At 51.2% G+C, this 5,642-nt stretch overlaps 1 pseudogene; it reads right to left on the reverse strand.

The window, feature by feature from the left end:
- Positions 1–830: 830 nt before the first annotated feature.
- LOC107977914 lies at positions 831–3,032 on the reverse strand (annotated as a pseudogene).
- Between the last annotated feature and the right edge of the window lie 2,610 nt (positions 3,033–5,642).

Here is a 5,642-nt window from a genome sequence, read left to right on the forward strand (position 1 = left end):
TTGTTATGTACATGGATGGATGGATATGTGGTCTCAGTGTGGGGTGTGACAGGGCAGAGCCCACCCTTACACTGTGATTCCCAGTCCCACCCCCACCACTTAAGGTTAAAATCTCTCTGGGCCTCAGCTGTAGTGGTTAAAGAGCACTTGCTTCATCAGGCGGTGGTGGTGCTCGCCTTTGATCTCAGCACTCGGGAGACAGAGACAGACTGATCTCTGTGAGCTAGAGGTCAGCCTGGTCTACAGAGGAGTTCCAGGGCAGCCAGGGCTGTTACACAGAGAAGCCGTCTAAAAAAAAAAAAAAAAAAAAAAAAAAAGTCCACTTGCTGCTCTTCCAGAGGACTGGAGTTTGATTCCCAGCACTCATAGTCACTCTAGTGGGTCCAATGCTTTCTTCTTACCTCCAGGGACACCTTCACACATCACACACACACACACACACACACACACACACACACACATACACACACCTCTCACACACAAACACACACAAAAAACCCATAAATATTTTTTTAAAAAATGTTCCCTGCTCATGTTTTGAGAGTCCTAAGTATATGGTAACCCATGTGTATGCCCAGCTAAGCCCAGGCTGCATAGCAAGGTAGAGGCCAGGGAGAGGTGTGGCACACACCTGTGATCCCAGCACGCATGAGGCAGGCTCAGCACATAGTGGGTTCTCAGCAAATGTGTGCAGGCACCAGGCACCCGGCCAGTGTTTCTGATAACTCTAGGACAAACAATAGGTGCTTTATAAGGCCAGTATCTTACCTTAGCCACCACCCTCAGCCTCCTGCTTTACCACCTCTAGTCCCTGCCAGGGAGAGCTGTGTTCAGCCTGGTCGCTCCTCCCGTGAACACAGTAGGTGCTGGTCTTGAAGGCGAGCTGCCAGGCTCTCAGAGGTGCCCAGGCCCAGGCTATCATTCTGCATTTGGCCAGCAGGAAGTGACTAGAGCCTACAGGTTCCTCAGTGGCTGCAGGAAACCACAGCCCAGAGCCACCCTCAATCAGCCTACCGTCTGCCTCCAGGGTTCAAGCGCTCTCCAGCCCAGGGTCAGTTGACCTGGGTGCCTCCATTGGCCCTCTTCCCTGCACAGAACGCTCACTTCTCCCCACAAATATTGTTCCCTGTAGCCTTCACTGTGTGCAACACATCCATGTTACTCAAAGGCAGTGGCCAACACTGGACAAGGGTGGTCACTAGCCAGAGGCAGCGCTGTCCCACCACTTCCTGGTAGGAATGTGGAGGAAGGTCCCATGCTTTGGGACAAGAGTGTGACTATCTTAAACATTTGTGTTGGATCCTGCAGGGAAGGTGAGAGTGTGCCTGCCCATTGAAGGAAAAGAAGTACCGTTTGTGACCAAGAGAGTGCGCTGTTGGAGAGATTAATCATGACCACCTTCATGGCACAGTTCTGAAAATGAATGCCCAGAACATTCCGACAGGCTCTAGCCGCTGGGCTGTTCCATGACAGAGCCCCGTCAGAGGATGGGAGGAAGGAAGCCCAGGGTACCACCCAGCGATGCAGAGAGTCTGGATAAAACAACACCCAGGTGATAACTCCCTGGACTGTGTGACCCAGAAACCGCCCCTGGCCATAGGCCAGATCTTCTTGGTTTGTCTGAGACCTCCAGACCTGGTGTCTATCACACCCTTGCTCAGGCTCAGGGTAGGATGGGGAATCCTGGGTTAGAGCCCCCACTGTACCTTCTCCCCCTCTGCTCTTCCAGACAGAGGCCTCTCCTTTCTCTTTTCCTTTTTTTTTTTTTTTTCCTTTTCTTTTTTTGAGACAGGGTTTCTCTACATAACTTTGGCTGTCCTGGAACTCACTATGTAGACCAAGCTGGCCATGAACTCAGAGACCCATCTGCCTGTGGAGTGCTGGGATTGCAGGTGTGTAGGGGGGTCCAGACAGAGACCTCTTGAGGCAGGTGTACAAGGGTGCTCAGCCTGACCTCCGGGGCCTTGCATGTCTGTTAGGAGGGCTACATTTCTTTTCTTTTCTTTTTTGTCCTTGGAGCAAAGACTTTTTAATGAATATTTTTTACAAATACGCTGGAGAATCGTGCAATGCTGCCTGCATTGGATGCAATTGTGGGCCACAGTCTGCGCGTTCCTTTGCTGGACCTGTGACAGCAGAGCCTTTCATCTCACCTTTATTGTTTACTATGACCCCTGCATTGTCTTCAAAATAAAGAAACGCCCCATCTTTTCTCCGATATGACTTTCGTTGTCGAATTACCACTGCTGTATGTGCCTTTTTCCTTAGGTCCAGTTTGCCTTTCTTAACTGTGGCCATCACCATGTCGCTCACGCCAGCAGCAGGAAGTCTGTCCAGTCATTCCTTGATGCCCTTCACAGAGATGATATACAAAATTTTGGCGCCTGTATTGTCAGCACAGTTGGTCACAGCTCCTGCCGGGAGACCCAGGGAAATCGGGAATTTTGCTCCGGAGGATCCACCACGTCCTCTCTGTGACATCTTGGATGCCCAGAAAGAGTCAGAAAGTGATTTCCTTTCTTTCTTTGTGTTTCTTTTGTATAGCAAACCATTCCCTGTACCACCAACTCTTTCCTGGGCAGGGCTTGAAAACCAATGTCACTTGGGAAACTTTTAGAGACAAGGAAGGGCTGAAATTACAGACCATCCTGCCACCCACTCTCACTGGGACAAGGCCAGTTCGGGACTTTCCTGGAGCTGTGGGAGGATTCTGTGTCCTTCTGTCACTGAGTTCAGGACGTGGACATACGGGCCCTGAGCCATGTCTGCATCCTCAAAGAGTGGTGGCTCACCCAATCAGCTCTCTACTGCCAGACTCAGAATCATCCTGAAGAGGCCCCAGGTCAGCTGTTCCAGAGACAGCACCCCAAAATTGTGGCTTGACCCCAGTGCAACAGTGGATGTACAGTTGGAAATGGCCAGCAGAGGAGGGTCAGTAGGTTGTTTTGAGAAAGGGCTTCTCTGTGTAGGCCTGGATGTCCTGGAACTCGCTCTGTAAGACCAGGCTGGTCTCGAACTCAGAGATCCACCTGCCTCTGACTCCTTGAGTGCTGGGACTAAAGGCGTGCGCCACCACCATCCGGCTGACAGTATTTGTTTTAAGAAAGAGTTTAAAAATTATTCCTCACACAGAGGAGAAAGGGAGACATGGGTACTGAGGGGTCATTACTCCCAGAGCAAGCAAGCTGCCACTAGCCCTCACACAACCCATCACACCCCCTGTGCCTACTTGACAAATATTTATGGGTGTGATACAGTGAGGGGGATACACAGAGGATCATTGTGGAGCCAGAAGCTGAGCAAACAGCTAGGAGGTGCAGAGGAGAAGACTTGCTGGGATGCCCTCTCCCTGAATGTCTTGGGACCCCCATCCAGGATGCTTTGTTAGTTGGTGGAAGGGAAATTTCCGGGGGCTCATCCACCACTGTGTTTTTTATCATGATGGGCCAGGGGGCTTTCATTTATGGTACTGGGGTTGGAACTTGGGCCCATGTCCATCTGCTCTTCGCTGAGAGCCACATGCCGGGCCCCTTGGAAGACTTTTAATTGGAAACAAACGGAAGTTATCAGGGGGTTGGCAAGATGGCTCAGCAGGTAAAGGCAACTGCCACCAACACAGAGGACTTGAGTTCCATTCCCACACTCCACGCAGTGGAAGGAGAGAATCAACTCCTCGAAGGTTGCTTTTGATCTCCACAAGTGTGTTGTGTGGTCTGCAGGAGTGCACATGTGTGCACACACTAAATAAATAAACAAACATAAGAATTTTTTAATGGTACCTCACACGTTGGTTGATTGGGAAGTAAAAAAAAATAAAGTATTTTTTTTTTAATTTATAAGAAAAGCCTACCTGGGTGTGGTGGTGCATGCCTTAAATCCCAGGACTCAGGAGGCAGAGGCAGGTGGATCTTGAATTTAAGGCCAGCCTGGTCTACAGAGTGAGTTCCAGGACAGCCAGGGCTACACAGAAAAACCTGTCTCAAAAAAAAAAAGAAAGAAAGAAAGAAAGAAAGAAAGAAAGAAAGAAAGAAAGAAAGAAAGAAGGGAGGGAGGAAGGGAGGAAGGGAGGGAGGAAGGGAGGAAGGGAGGGAGAGAGGGAGGGAGGGAAGAAAGAAAAGAAGGAAGGAAGGAAGGAAGGTCTAATGCTGGCTGGAGAGACGGCTCAGCTGTTAAAAGCACTGGCTGCTCTTTCAGAGGACCTGGGCTCTATTCTAAGCACCTACTTGGTGGCTCACAGCTGTCCTTAACACCAGTTCCATGGAATCCAATGTCCTCTTCTGGTCTCCATGGCATCAGGCACATACATGGTACACAGAGATATGTACCGGCAAAACACTTATTCACATAAAATAAAGTTTAAAAATCATTAAAAAGAAAAGTCTAGAGCTTCCATAGCCCCTGTCCCTACATTTGCTATATTTCCCTCCACACTCAATTCTTCCTGGCTTTGCCTCAGGGCTTGCTTGATGCCCATCAGAACCTGGCTTTTCTCCTCCTGCCATCAGCTCTTGCCACGTGCACATGCCCTGCCCTAGGGGCTCCAGGTCCCCACCTGTATTAGGGAGCAACTTAAGGAAGGAAGGAAGGAAGAAAGGAAGGAAGGAAGGAAGGAAGGAAGGAAGGAAGGAAGGAAGGAAGGAAGGAAGGAAGGAAGGAAAGGCGGGCCTGTTTGCATAGGAACCACACCCTTCATGGCGGAAGACATGGCTGCAGGGCAGCTGGGTCTGTGTTGGTGGCACCTACAGTGTAAGTGCTCACATGTTGGTGGATCAGGACTGGAAGCAGGGTGGGGCTCTGACCTTCAGCAACTACTAGGCTACAGCTTCCAAAGTTCCATATCCTCCCAGGACTGTGCCACCATCTGGGGACCCAGTGTTAGAATACATGGGCATGGTGGGAATTATGCTTTCAAATCCCAGCACACTGCCTTCATCTGGGTTGCAGGATCCATCTGTGCTGAGAGGCCTCTCCTGCCCAGAGAGGGCATGGGTCCCTGCTGTGAGCACTGGGCCTGCTTACATGAGGCAAGCAGAGAGGCTGCAAAGGATGTGGACTCTATGCTAGGGACTGGTCCCAGGTGACACACAGGCTCTGGGCCTCAAGGCAGCCAAGAGCTGTGAGGATGCTGGAAACAAAGGCTATTTCCAAATGTGGAAGGGAATGGTGGCCACTAGAAGGAGTGCGGGGGAGTGAGACAGTGGGAACAGGCTGGGCAGGGTACAGAGGTGTCCCAGGGACACTGGCTTGGCAGATGGAGGTTTGGGTAGAGCTGGGGTCCCAAGACCTGCTCTGGACTCTGGAAATTTCTGGAAGGCCAAGGTAGCCACTGAGGGGACAGAACCCCAGGCCCTGGGCCAGGGAGAGGGCTGGCAGGGACGTCTCACTGAGGGGGTCTGTCTGACACCAGTGCCTTAGGTGCCCCTCCCACCCCATCTCTGCTTGCCTCAGAGGTTAGGGTGGATCAGATTGGAACTTCAGACCCGTCTGTGTGGTTGGGAGGGTAATGAGGGCAGAGCAAGGAGGGGGACATGAGGACCAGGAGAGGTGGAGGGAGCAGGGGACCTCAGCGATAGACGTCACTTACCTGGCATGCTCAAGGCCCTGGCTTCAACCCCCACACTGCAACAAGAAAAAGTCCAACG

Source organism: Cricetulus griseus, chromosome 6 (assembly GCF_003668045.3).
Source record: "Cricetulus griseus strain 17A/GY chromosome 6, alternate assembly CriGri-PICRH-1.0, whole genome shotgun sequence".
Lineage (NCBI taxonomy): Eukaryota > Metazoa > Chordata > Mammalia > Rodentia > Cricetidae > Cricetulus > Cricetulus griseus.